The 14,961-nt window shown below is 43.4% G+C and overlaps 1 long non-coding RNA gene across 4 annotated transcripts in view; it reads left to right on the forward strand.

Annotated features, from left to right (window-relative positions):
• Positions 1 to 13,728: 13,728 nt before the first annotated feature.
• Positions 13,729 to 14,961, forward strand: part of LOC310703889 — a 45,854-nt gene continuing 44,621 nt past the window's right edge. For all 4 annotated transcript variants that reach the window (XR_014524430.1, XR_014524431.1, XR_014524432.1 and 1 more), the window contains exon 1: positions 13,729 to 14,015. This is a non-coding gene — a long non-coding RNA (uncharacterized lncRNA). The remainder of the gene's footprint in view (positions 14,016 to 14,961) is intronic.

Below are 14,961 nucleotides of genomic sequence, written 5' to 3' on the forward strand. Positions count from 1 at the left end.
CACCCACACTGCGACTAGCCACACCCTGCAACCAATTCTGCTATTTAGATCCATTCCAATCTGGGTTCAAGCCTGGCCACAGAACTGAATTGGCCTGAATAGCACTGGCCTTTGCAGAGAGCAGGACAGGGGGAGTGCAACCTTGCTCCTGCTTCCCGATCTCTTGTTAGCTTTTGATGCCCTTGACCATGGTATTCTCCTGGACTGGCATTGTTGTTTAGTCATTTAGTTGTGTCTCACTCTTCGTGACCCCATGGACCAGAGCACGCCAGGCACTCCTGTCTTCCACTGCCTCCCGCAGTTTGGTCAAACTCATGCTGGTAGCTTCGAGAACACTGTCCAACCTCTGTTGTCCCCTTCTCCTTGAGCCCTCCATCTTTCCCAACATCAGGGTCTTTTCCAGGGAGTCTTCTCTTCTCATGAGGTGGCCAAAGTTTTGGAGCCTCAGCTTCAGGATCTGTTCTTCCTGCGAGCACTCAGGGCTGATTTGGGGACACTATTACAGTGGTTCTGCTCCTACCTTTGTGTCCAGGGAGTAGCACTGATAAGGGCCTTTAGGCCCCCCGATGACTACATTATAGGCTGCTGAAGGGGACTTTTTTTATCTCCAGTGCTATTTAATATCAACATGAAGCAGTTGAGAGTGGTCATTTGGGGTTTCAGAGCAAGATGTCAACAGTCTACTGATGACACTCAGCTCTATTTCTCCATAACATCTGAATCAGGAGAGGCCTTGCAATCCCTGAGGCATTGCCTGGGCACAATGGTGATATGGATGAGGAAAAGCAAGCTGAGCTTGAATCCTGGCACGGTGGGTGAGGAGTTCCCATGTCTTAGAGACGGGTCAGCTGCCTATCCTGGATGGGGTTGCACTCCTCCTGAAGGAGCTGCTTCTGGATCCAGCTGTCACTAGAGGCTCAGGTAGTCTCCGTGGCTAGAAGTACCTTTGAGCAACTGTGGCTGGTTCCATAACTACAGCCATTTCTGGACCAGGAAAGCCTTGCCACAATAGTTCATGCATTGGTTACTGGCATGGTTACCTCTATTGCAAATATTAATATTGCATAGCTTGAAGCAACTGGACACATCATGGTGGCGCAAGGCACATGAGAACCACATGGGGCCAAGTTGGCGCCGCTGAAATAACTTAGTCAGAGCGCGTTATGTTAGCGCTCTCTCTCTCTCTCTCTCTCTCTCTCTCTCTCTCTCTCTCTCTCTCAACAAGCATTCCAGACCCAAGGAGAGGCATGTTACTCCCACTAATGCCTGAGAACAAAGACTAAAGGCAATCCCCTTTCAAAATGGAGCTTTGCAACCAGTTACCTTTGTTAAATGATCAAAGGTAAACATTCAATATTAGAGCAGAGAACAACAACAGTTAATTATCAACCCACCTAGGAGCTTAGAGTCCTTTAGTATGTTGACATGGAAAAACCCTAAATGTTAGCAATACACACACACACACACACACACACACAGAGAGAGAGAGAGAGAGAGAGAGAGAGAGAGAGCTTTATTGTGGTCCATAGACCTAAAATACACAGTACAATAATAAACAGTTATTAAGGTGTAAGATCGCTTCTTGGCCTTTTGGCTAAGATCAAGTGTGGTTGGCAATACACATTTAGCCATTCTCCATTTCAGTGTCAATTAAAGAGTTATACTTAACAGTAATCCCTTTCTCCCACTGTGTTCCTGATTAGAACTGCTGTTTGCATCGAGAGTAAAGCTCCCATCAGCTCTGAGATCTTCCACAATTAAATGGAAAAGGGTATTTGGCATTTTCCATGTGGCTATTGTAGTGTTTGCTTGAACCATATGAGGTCAAAATTCTATTGGCCAATCCAATAGACAACTTATAATACTGCATTAAAAAAATGGTTAATATGGTATGAAGGGAATTGTCTTTTGCCGTTAAAAGTCCTAGTAAATTGATTTATGTCAGAATGACTACAAGGGCTGCTGAGATAAAATCTGCAAACACAAAAGATTAATTATAGACAGCAGATTGCAAGTTCCCTTGGTGAATCATTTTTGCGATTTGGAGCACAGCAAGAAGGGCCTGAAATTTTGGACTCTAGAGGAGTCCAACTTAAAGCCCTCTCTCTACAATGCCAGAGCCCCAGTCAGGATCAATGCTCCTTGTCTTTAACTTTCCTTCTAAAAAGCCATTCTTGCAATTGCTAATTAAGGTAAAAAAGGTAAAGGACCCCTGGATGGTTAAGTCCAGTCAAAGCATGAATTGCATTTTGGGTAGTTTTGGGCTCTTTCCTCCCTCTATAGTACAGATTCCCTGTATGGAATGTTAGCCCTTTGGGGCCTCTTCACATACTTTATTGGTCTAAAATTGTAACTTGTTATCCTTCCCCTTCCCAAATCATGCCCTTCATCTCCATTCCTTATTCTCACAGTTCCACAAGTTAGAATTTTGGAAATCCAAGTTGTTCTGCCAAGGACAGGGCTCTTTCTGGATCTGGAGCCAATAAGCACACCAGTGGATGAAGAATAAGTAATGCTTTCTTTGTATAAGGTTAACAGATAGCAGCAGGCATACAAAACACAAATTATAGCATACCAGACAGAAATCACACACAATCTCCCCTTCAGCTGTCCAGGTAGAGCAGCAAGAGACCCCGGCCAATAGCCTGACAGCATCTGGTACCTCAACCAGTGAAGATGCTCTCTGAGCCCCTTCAACCTACAACTTTTATAGCCAGCTTTGATTGACTTGATTGTCTGCACCTGGTTAGCAGGCAACACTCATGATCAGCCCGGGACACCAGGAGTGACTCAATAGGAATGCGGAGCAGCTGAGAGTCTCCAACCCAATTCACTGCAACTGGGTATCCTCCCCACTAGCCAATCAGCACTTAGAACAGGAGATATAGTGGATCACCCTCATCTACTTGCTTGCCGGCACCATCCAAAAGAGGCCTAAAAGCCTCAATAATATTTTTGTATCAATTTACCTTGGCAAGTCTTTAATTGCCTAAGTTCCTGAGGTCTTTTAAAGAAAGGTGTTAGGATGGCTATCTGCCAATCTCCTGGGAAGGAATCTGATTTACATATTCACACCTTATATTTAAAAGTTCACCAATTTAACATTTTAGATCTTTTTAGAACTCTTGGGTAAATGCCATTCAGCCATCGTAGCTTACTTTCCCTGTGTCAGTTACTTCTAATATTTTGGCCTTTGCCACCTTTGTTTGACCTAGTTATTCAGAATCACTTGGTGGGCAGGGGAGAATGGTTCAGGAGTCGATCTCTCTACTATAATACCTTCTGCAGCAAAAAAAATTCATTCAGCAATTTCCCTGTGATCCTTCTGTGCTCCTTTAACACTGCTCCTTCTCTGGCTGGTTGCAGCTTTGGATATATTAAAAGCCCTTAATTAAAGCTTCCTTTCAATAAGCTGAATGTGGGACAAGGCTTTGTTCTATGGCCAGGTTTCTGTCTCCTTAGCTTGGACTCAGTGTAGCACTTGGCAGATTTTAGACACTGGATTTAATGGGCTCATGCAAGGAGTGGGGCATGAGCCCATTAAGTCCAGAGTCTAAGGGTAAAAAAGAAAGAACCTCTGGACGGTTAAGTCCAGTCAAAGGCGACTATGGGGTTGCGGCGCTCATCTCGCTTTCAGGCCAAGGGAATTGGCGTTTGTCCACGGACAGCTTTCCAGGTCATGTGACCAGCAGGACTAAACCGCTTCTGGCACAATGAAACACCATGACTGAAACCAGAGTGCACGGAAACACCATTTACCTTCCCGCCGCAGCAGTGCCTATTTATCTACTGTATTTTTCGCCCTATAGGACGCACCTTTTCCCCTCCAAAAATGAAGGGGAAATGTGTGTGCGTCCTACGGGGCGAATGCAGGCTTCAGGAGAGCCCCACCGCCAGACCCACAAACTCGGGGGACAGCGGGGAGGTGCAGCACGCCTTTCCCGCTGTCCCCCGACTTGGTTGGAAGGCTGGCGGGGGGGGGGGGAGAAGCCTGCTCCTCCCCATCGCCAGCGCGCCTTTCCCGCTGTCCCCCGACTTGGTTAGAAGGCTGGCGGGGGGAGAATCCTGCTCCTTCGCCAGCCCCGCAAAACTCAGGAGACAGCGGGAGGCGCAGCGCGCCTTTCCCGCTGTCCCCCGACTTGGTTAGAAGGCTGGCGGGGGGGGGGGGAGAAGCCTGCTCCTCTCCGTTTCCAGCCCCGCAAACTGGGGGACAGCGGGAGGCGCAGCGCGCCTTTCCCACTGTCCCCCGACTTGGTTAGAAGGCTGGCGGAGGGCTTCCCCCTCCTCCAGCCCCGCAAGCTCCCAGAGCCATGCCAAAGCTGCATGCAGCTTCGGCATCGCTCTGGGTCCTGTTCTGGGGGCCCCGCGCCTGGGGGAGGGGGAAATAATTTTTTCCCCTTTATTCCCCCCCCCCCGAATCTAGGTGTGTCCTATGGGCCGGTGCGTCCTATAGGGTGAAAAATACGGTACTTTGCACTTGTGTGTTTTCAAACTGCTAGGTGGGCAGGAGCTGGGACACAGCAATGGGAGCTCACTCTGTCGTGAGGATTCAAACTGCCGACTTTCCAATTCCAAGCCCAAGAGGCTCAGTGGTTAAGACCACAGCGCCACCCACATCCAGAGTCTAAAATCCAAGTCCAGAGTCTAAAATCTGCCACGTGACAGTGGCCATGCATTGGGGGGGGGGAATGTGTGAAGCGCCTCATAGGTTCCCTGTATATATTGTTGTTGTTGCTGCTTGTTATTGTTAACTGAATTTATATAATGCCCTATACCTGCAGGTCTCTGGGTGGCTCACAGGATAAAAGGATCCCTAAAATGATCCCTACACCCTGTTGTGGAATGCATGGCCATCATGGTGTGTGGCCAGCAGGTGTGTTAACATCAGGTGTGGGGCTGGTGGTGCGAAGTGTTGGAGGCAGAGCTGGGAATTGCAGTCTTTGTGCCAGAAGAGTGAACCCTCCTTTTGTCCTAATTGGGTTATGGACTGCTAAGAGGCAGCAGTAATGAGATCTTAAGGAGGCTTTCTGGATATCCAGACCATGACATGCTGTAAGCAAGATCAGAGCCAATATGCTTCCCCAAAATATGTTGATATGCACCTTCAGATTATACACTTCAGTATATATCTCTCTATATCTATTTATAATTGAAGAAATGCCAGTGTTTCTGGATGGAACTCACTATATACGTTGTGGATTTTTATTTTACTTTTATGGTTTGCTTTGAAGCTTTCCCCCCCTGCAATTGAAACTCGGCAAATCAAAGGCAATTCATCCTCGGAACCAGTGATTGACTCAAGCCAAACAATGCTTTCTGATTTATCATAATTGAAAAGATTGCAAGACAGGAATAGGATTGGGCTGCAACTCAGAGACCGCAAATGCTTTATGACGAGTATCATTACATTTGTATGCTCTATCAATTCTGCATTATGGGGTTTATTTGCTTTTTTAATATATAATTTTATATTAAGTGAATTTAATGCTTGGAAATGACCAGCAGTTCTGGAAGTAGAAGTTTAATCTACTCACTGCAAAAACAGAAAAGCCTTTCTAGGGCTGGGATTCTAATTCTGCATGGCTAACATGCCTCATCCCTGATCAGTTTAGGATATTGTATTGCATTTACTACAGGCAATCAGCTCAAGTGCTCAGGACAGATTCTATTTCGTTTCCAAAATACTCTGTAAATGAAAAAATGGAATTTAAAATGCATGCAAGTTACATCGCTAGCCAAGTCACTTTGCAGTATGGAAATATGTGATTTAACTATATTTTCTTTTCTGAATCGCATGCATTTTGCTCTCTGACTTACCCGTTTACTAAATGTCTTCAGTATGGTATTGTTACATAGGTTGTGAGCCACCCCCAATCTCTGCCCAGTGGTTGCAGGATTCCAGGGGGTTCCAGGCACGTACCTAGAGTCATGTTTGCATTTGAAATTCAGGCACGTCTGAGACTGTAGTGTTTAAAGATATATGGTTTATTTTACACACGTATACACCTGGGTCTAGGTGAAGGAATAGAGTTCACAGCATTATATCTCCTGCACACCTCTGTGTGCAGTGCCTCTGTCCCAGTTTGTCGAGATGGTTCTGCCATGCATAGCCTCTGCCTGGAGTTCTGGCTCCTCCTTTCTCCTTCCCAAGAATCTTTGCTAAGTGGGCCCTCCGTGTTCTCCAAATCTTTCTGCTTTTAAATGGAAACACATTTCCCCTGTTACATCACACACCTTCGCCTTGGCAGCCTCCCAAATCTCCTGTCTGTGTCCACTCCTTGGAGCAGGGGGGAAGGACAGCTGTTTGCATCGACAATTGCACTTAATGGCCCAATACCTGATTCCCCATTGTTCCTCAATGGCTCTGCAGTAAGCTAGCCCAACCATATGGGTTTGCATCAGCTAACCCAGAAATATCTTAATACTACTGTTCATTAGTTTTTTTTTACCATTCACTATCAGCCTCTGGTACCCCAGATCTATGGCAATATATTTGAGCATCAGGAGCATTTTGATGACTCTTGCATTCCCACCAAACTCCAGAAATTAAGGAAGAGCCAAGTAGTGTGCAATTGAAGCTAATACACTCATCAACGCCCAGAGCTCATTAGTCTCATGGTATTGCACAGTTGGAGGGAGAGAGTAAAATAAATAAAATAACCCTGAGACTAAAGAGGAAGAGGAAGCCTTCCCACAAAGAATTCTGGTAACTGGAGTTTACCCCTCACAAAGCTGCAATTTCCAGCACCCTTAACAAACTAAGTTCCCAGGATTATTTGAAGTCATGTGCTTTCAATGTACATTGAATATATGGTGTGCATGCAGCCCAAATCCTTTTGACAGTATAATAATCTCTTGGTGTCTGAATTGTTCATTCTTGTCATGTTATTCCACATTCATTTCAACCAAACTTTCTAGTCACTTATCACTTTTGCCAGGAAAGGTGAGACCTTCTTGCCACTCTGAAGAAACTGTTCTTAGGTTGGCAGCCTTAGAGAGGCTGTCTGCTGGATTTACTGAGTCTCAACCCCACCCTGTAATATATTTTAATTATAAAAATGCCTCAAGCCGCCCAGGTTTTACTTATCAGACGAAACAGGGGGAAAGGATAAAGGGCTGGGAGACTGGCCTTAGTCATACTCTGCTCAGATGCCAACTTATTTTTCAAAAATCAGAATTGCCTTTTCTGAGTCACCCTTGTGAATAATTCCCTGAGTGACACCTTGGAATATTATTCCTCATAAATCAGGCATTCGTTAAAGTAAGGACAAGTTTGGATAATTCTATTGCAGCATTGTTGTTGACCTTGATTGCTAATTTTCTTTTTGCCTTGATTGCCATTTAGGTTTTCTTTAAAAAAATAAATAAATTGTTGCCTTAGTGATGATAAATGTTATATAACTGTATTGGCTGTCTTAAAGTGTGTGTAATCTGCCCTGAGACTGCTTTTAAAGTTGAAGGCAAACCCCACTTTTCTTTTGGCCCTTTAAAGGAAACTCTCCCCCCCCCCCGAATTTACATGAGTCTTTGGAGATTTCTCAAACTACAGGATATATGCAAGACCCATGAAAAAAACCTGGGGGCAATTAACATCCTGGTACACATCCTACATCCCTTAGATCCATTTTGCAGCAATCCATTTACAGACTAACTTCTCAGGTGCACAGATGTACTTTCACTGTTTAATGGTGGGATAACATACAGGCAAATTCAGATGGAGCAAGTATAGTTGATTGGGGTAACACTTGCACTAGAATTGCACTAGAAAGTGAGGGGTAACACTTGCACTGATGTAATGTCATGTAACAACAACAACAACAATTTATTTATATCCCGCCCATCGGGCTGGATTTCCCCAGCTACTCCCCGCAAGCAAAACAGAATGAATACTCCTGAAAGAGCAAACGTTATCTAATCTCTCTGCAAGGAAATCAGGACGAATGCTCAATAAACAGGTTGCCTTGAAGTATTCAAAGGCAATGCAAATAACAGATGATGAGTGTGGTTTGTGAATCAGGTTGAATTTCCTAGAAGAATCTCTACCCCACTGCTTCCAGCTTTACCCACCAGAATGTTATGTTTACTTTAGATACCACTTTTTAGCCCAAAGGCCAAGCAGTGAACAGCATATGAAGAAAAGAGATGACAAATGTCCAATAAGTCCAATAAATAAATCTCAGCAATATAAAATGGCCAAACCACAAAATACCCACCATTTGTGCTTCCACTTTGCACTGTCACTTAGGACTTACAAATTCGTTTTGGCTGAAAGTGTGTTGACGCAGTGCTTTAAACATTATACCTGAATTAAAGTCCAGATCGTGTTCAGTCCTAATTAATTTGCTACTCAGGTTTTGGGATTGCCAGTTACTGTACATGACAGCTAGGAGTTGTTTGAGGAACAGGGAGTAGTGGGGGAGCAAATGACTTTCCATTTTCTCATTTTACATTCACTACCAGAAGCAAAAGCCTGGCCTTGCATATGTTGGTGTTGTGTGCAGTGTGAAATCCGCTGAGACATTTGTGCACCGTCATGCTTTTCACCACTATATTTTACAAATTGTGTGCTCCTGCATCGTTAATTGCAGGGCTGAGTACTTTCAGTACTTGTTTTCTTTTCTCCACTATCAACATTCCTGGGCTGATAGTATTTACTTAGCAGGCATTCATCTAAAGTAAAACGTCCCTACTTTTATATAAGTCAAAGTGAGCTCTCTCTCTCTCTCTCTCTCTCTCTCTCTCTCTCTCTCTCTCTTCCCACACACACACACATGGGGCTTAGACTCAGTGTTGTCTATTTTTTTGGATCTATGAACCAAGCTAGATGTGATGGCATACCTCTTAGAGACCCTGGAGAATCACAGTGGATCAGTGAAGACAGCAGAGAGCCGGACCATCTAAATCGGTATAGGTAAAGGTAAAGGACTCCTGACAGTTAAGCCCAGTTGCAGACGACTCTGGGGTTGCGGCACTCATCTCACTTTACAGGCTGAGGGAGCCGGCATTTGTCCACAGACAGCTTTCCGGTTCATGTGGCCAGCATGACTAAACTGCTTCTGGTGCAACGGAACACAGTGACAGAAACCAGAGCGCACAGGAACGCCATTTACCTTCCCGCCACAGCAGTACCTATTTATCTACTTGCACTGGCATGCTTTTGGACTGCTAGGTTGGCAGGAGCTGGGAAGAGCAACGGGAATTCACCCCGTTGCAGGGATTCGAACCACTGACCTTCTAATCGGCAAACCCAAGAGGCTCAGTGGTTTAGATCACAGTGCCACCCATGTCCTTTTTATCTGGAAGCTGCCTTGAGTCTCATCAGGGACAAAAGGCAGAACTGCTGCTGCTACTACTACTCAGTGGTAGAGCATCTACATGCAGAAGGACCCAGGTTCCATTCCTGGTGTGTCTAGGAAGGGCTGGGAGAGATGCCTCCATGTAATCTTGGACAGGTGCTGTCAGTCAATGTAGACAATACGGATCTAGACAGACCAAGAGACTCACACAGTAGAGGGAAGCTTCTGTTGTTCCTATGCTCCTAAAAACCATATTTTCACAGGAGCAAAACTTCCCAAGGATCCCCACCCCTAACCTTCCCCCTTCTGTATATCCTGGGGTGCTTCCGCAAGGGCAAAAGAAACTGAAATCCTATCCAGGTTCTTTTGATCCCTGGTTAGTTGACAATCCCATGTGCCTTGAACAGTTGGGCATGAAAAGAGAAACTCAATATATAAAGGTTCCAGCTGACTGGTCTGGCAAGGGGCAAAAAGGGACTAAGTGAACTTTGGAAGGGACCATAATAATAGGAGCAAATTCTTCCCAGAGTGTGAAGCTGTGGGCTTTTTCAAGGTCTGAAGAGGATGCAGAAGTGCTGTTGGTTGACATTAGATGGCCTTGCCAGAAAGGGCATCAAGCTGAAATAAAATATTAACGTATCTAACAAGCATGTTACTAGCAGCATGAATTAGTTCACACATGCATTGTAAAACTTGATTTCCCATTCCTTTATTTTTACTTTGTTTTATGCTTGGTTGAACAGCTGCTGAATGTGAGAACTGTGTCCGCGGAGAAGCATTGCATTAGAGGTGATGCAAGACAACATGATGAACGTTTTATCTCTGGTATTTGATCTGTGATGGCTTTTCACTCAAGTAAACAACCACTTGACATGACAGACATAAAGTGATGAGCATGTAGTTATGAACTAAGCCTTTTTCACTGATGTGTACACATGATTGCAGCAGTACTGCTAAACTGGCACTGAGAGTAAGCGGCCGAAAAACAGCTTCATCTGCGTTACTGGTGGCATGCTAATATTGATCCACTGACATGCACACAAGTATGCTTTAATATGTATTTTTGCTGTTGTAAACTGCTTGGAGATTTTTCTCCTCATAAGCAGTATAGTAACATTTAATAAATCATGCATAGTAGAATCATGGAATCGTGGAATTTGAATCCCTTAGGATCATCTAGTCCAACCCCCTGCATATGCATCTGTGGGGATCAAACTTAGTGCCAGAAATCACCACGGAACATCTAAAGATAACAGTCTGTTAGTCATGTTATGTGTAGACATTTATCCTCAAAGTGAGAATTAGCCAAAGTCACACTACAAACTTGTGGTTGGTAGGATTTGAATCCAGGCCCCCTAGATTCAACGAGTGGTCCAATGGACTACATTTCTTGCTAATCAGCTTTAACTTTAAGATTCCATAATACACCTTCTGCTTTAAATATCCAAAAGACTTTTACCCAAGAAAGAAATAATGGGTTCTCATATCTATACAACTGAATCTGCAGCTTCAGCCAAGGCTGGGTCAGCGCACATCAAAGAAGCGTTTCAGTTAAACGTGTTGTAAATTTAAACAGGGAAAACAGGTAGAGAAAAATGGAACTCCATAGCACCATCTTGTGGTACAATGCTATATTGCATATACAACACATATAAATCGCTTTTTCTTTACCAATCTAGCTGAGCCCCAATTCCATTTGCTGCTTCTTTGACTAATGTTTCCCTCCTGCACTCCTCCCTTACTTCATTGGCTTAAACAGATGATTCCTTTTTGCATAAACAAACGAGTCACAAGAACAACCTGAAAAGGGAAAAATAATAAGAAGAGTTTGGATTTGCTATCCCGCTTTATCACTACCCGAAGGAGTCTCAAAGCGGCTCACAATCTCCTTTTCCTTCCTCCCCCACAACAAATACTCTGTGAGGTGAGTGGGGCTGAAAGAACTGTGACTAGCCCAAGGTCACCCAGCAGCTGCATGTGGAGGAGCGGAGACGCAAACCTAGTTCACCAGATTACAAGTCTACCACTCTTAACCACTACACCACACTGGCTCTCAAAATAATGCTACATATAACACTGTATAAGTGCTAGTGTGGGCTGTACTTCCAAAGGCCAAGACCAGCTCTCAACTACACTCTGTTTATACCCCACTCTTCTTCCAAAGGGAGCCCAGGGTGGCAAACAAACAAGCAATAAAACAAAAAGATCTAAGAGCAATTCTAATACAGATGCAGACTGTGAAAAATCCCTGCTTAAAAGGCTTGTTTATATCTATCAAATGGGGTAATATGTTGGGACTTTCTCTCTCCTTCCCTCTGGCTCAAGACAGACAAATGTTACGGCTTTGTTTTGGTGGTGTTACAAGACCATTTTTTGCCTTGCTTACCTGTAATGATCTGTCCTGTATCTCCAGCTCTGAAGACTTCACAGCGGAAGTTTTCACAGCCAAAGCTGCTGTCTTCATCGTTCCCTAAGTTTAAAATGTGTTCTCCTTACTCAGTTTTTCACTTGTTATGAATTCTCTAAGATGTGCAAGGGAGTGGGGGGAAGAAAGCATTTTGCACTGTCCATTATACAACTAGAGAGAGCGGGCAAGTCTAAAGTGCAGTAATTCACATAAGTGACTATGGAAAGTGGCGCATTTTTACTCAATGATTTTATTCCCTGGTGTGCTGATTGCTTTTCCGACACCAAAATATGTATCCTATTACTTTTTACTATTGTTAAATAAGGAACTGGGTTCTATTATGCTCTTCTGTACCTGCAGCACAGCCATTAACACTATTCTGTTTGCCAAATGTGCATCTCTGGTGATGAAACTTGAGCAAGAATGAATACTGACATTTTAATGGCTGCTTCTGATTTCATAAAGCTGTTTTTATAGAAAGGTACATTGATAAATCTATTTTGTGAAGTACCAAAAAAAGGAATCCAGGCTTCTGAAATGGAATAGCTATGCCCAGCTCAAGGATTCAGCTAGACTGGTAAAGAAAAAATGATTTATATGCGTTGCATGTGCGATATGTAATTTCGTTGTCCCCGAAGGGGGCAATGACAATAAAGATATTATTATTATTATTATTATTATTATTATTATTATTATTATTATTATATAACATTGTGCCACAAGATGGTGACATGGAGTCCTGTTATTCTCTACCTGTTTTCCCTGTTGAAACTTACAATGTGTTTAACCTAAATGCTTCTTTGATGTGTGTAGATCCAGCCGAAGTTTCATTTTCTGGGTTACTATTTTGTTACTGCTCAGAACCTTGCAAACAGCTGACTTCATCATTTCACAGAGAGCAGGGCTTCTTGTGTTTACTCAAGAGACAAAAGGTAGCTAAAGGCTTACATGCTGTGTCTTCATATTCCATTGATAGAACGATATTCAGGAACCATGCACTATCCAACACCTGTTGTTAATTTCCTTCTGGTTCATGAAGAACATCATGAATTACTGCTCCCGCTGGTAGCTGGTGATGTTCTGAAGGCCAGCCTGGGAGCTCACTGCTGAGACGAGATAGGATTTGGATCCAGATCCGTTGTTGTTGGCATACATCTGTCTCACGAGACAATGGAGTGTGCCTCCTGAGGCGAAGTCAAACCATTGTGTTGACATCACTGAAGTCACCTCCATGGAGCACAAGCATGAGCAGCATGTATAGCTTACAGACATACAGTTTAAAGTTATTACCATATATGCTAATAGGCTGGGAACAGGAGTGTTGAAACCCAGATAAAGAGGTACAATTTCTAGATACCCAAAGGACTGTGTCCTAGAACAGCTGGAGCCAAGCAGAGGTGGTGGTGCCAAAGACTCGGTGTGAGATGCTAAGTTTCAAATGTTATGGAAATTAATGACATCTGAGGGGGCACCACGTAACTATCCCTGATCTAACATGTATTTTGGAGAGCTATGGTCTTGTGCTAGCTTGCATGAAGAATTTATATATCCACAAATGGATATCAGCTGTTTAGTGCAGTTCAGTTTGACTAAACAAACAAGCAAGCCCCTTCTCTCTCTCTCTCTCTCTCTCTCTCTCTCTCTCTCTCTCTCTCTCTCTATCATGTTTAGGCATTGATGAAGTCATAGAATATATATATATATACACACACACATTTTAGGACATCTGGGAAATTACTTGCAACAGTTGCCTCCATCCGCTGAAATATTTATATTTAAACAAAGTTAGGAATACATAATACAAAATTGTCTGGGCTTAATATATAAGCCTCTGTGCATTTTTAAAATCTGCCTGGGCGAGACAGCCTCCATTTCAAAAGGGCAAGACTGCACAGAGTGATCCTTGCTGACATTCCAGGCACTAGCTGCTACTCATCCCATAGGAATTACTCAATGTGTTGGCTTATGATACTCCCAGACAGTATCAAAACAACTGAGGAGAGCACTGGCTAGGACAAACTTAAATGTACTTTACCTTATGTCCTATGTGAGAGAGCTACCTCACTCATTCTGGCCTGTTGTTCTGCTTCCTAGATCAAATTGTGCCCTTCCGATAGAGCCAATTTCATGGCTAAGGCTGGTAATAAGGGGAAGGGGGGAGAATGTAAAGCTGGTGTTAGGAGTTTGAGGCTTCATACCCCACAAGTGGAATTGGCAAAAGCTGAATTCCATGCTGTGCCTCTTTGCACAAGAAGCAGGGAAGATCTTGGATTTTTAGCTGAGTCAGCTTCCAGGCTGTCACCATATTACAGGTAGGGATGTCCATTTCAGTTTCCCCCTCATCTTTTCATTTTTTCCAATTTTATGTTCAGTTTTCCACATTCACGAAAATTCACCAGTGGATTTCTCCCAGCATATACACCTTTGCGTGTAATTTTGCCTAATATGCACAGTTTTACAAAGTAATCTTCCTGGATGCATTATAAATGTTAATATATACCAACATATGCATTTTACCTTAGCATATACACATCGCTTGGCTGGAGAACTGCACTGCAAAATCCAGAGGAGTCGAAGTTTCAAAGGATGGCTCTGATTCGGTTCACATATAGTTTCAGAAAGTGTAAATTAGGAAGGCCTCTAAATGTGATCTGAATCAACCCCCCAATCCCTAATAGCAGATGGGGTTCAATCAAATATTTGTATATTCAGGTTTTGCAGAAAGTGATTTTTGTGTTCTTGTACAACAAACCTGTTTCTACTCCTGCCCCTCCTCCAAACATTTGGCAGTAAATGAGAAAATGCACTGGAAATGCACTGGGATAACAGTCACTTTATATGTTCTCATATAGCCTCCCTGCAAACAAATCAGAATGAATCCTCAGTTACCAGTAAACGTCATATAACTGCCCTGCAAACTTTGTGCAAAGAAGTCTGAAGTAATGCTCAACAAGCAGGTTATCTGCAGGCAGTCCCAGTCATATGGCTGCCTTTTGCTGTGGACTTGCCTGTAATGAAGTAAGATGTAACTTCTGTGCTTCTTATACCAGCCTGGGGAAGTATAATAAGGTAAATTCAACGCTTGCTTCTTATTATCTTGATTGCATTCTCTTGTGTAAATGCAACTAACTTCTTGGTTAAGTAAGTCTGTGTGTTGTAATTAGGGCAAATCTTAATCCATGTTAATGTTTTTGTCTTTTGGAACGAGTTACTGAGAAAGTGCACAATTGGTTTTTTCGGTTAGAGAGGAGGAAGACT

The sequence above is a fragment of the Podarcis liolepis genome (assembly GCF_965112155.1).
Source record: "Podarcis liolepis genome assembly, chromosome: 3".
In the NCBI taxonomy this organism is placed as follows: domain Eukaryota; kingdom Metazoa; phylum Chordata; class Lepidosauria; order Squamata; family Lacertidae; genus Podarcis; species Podarcis liolepis.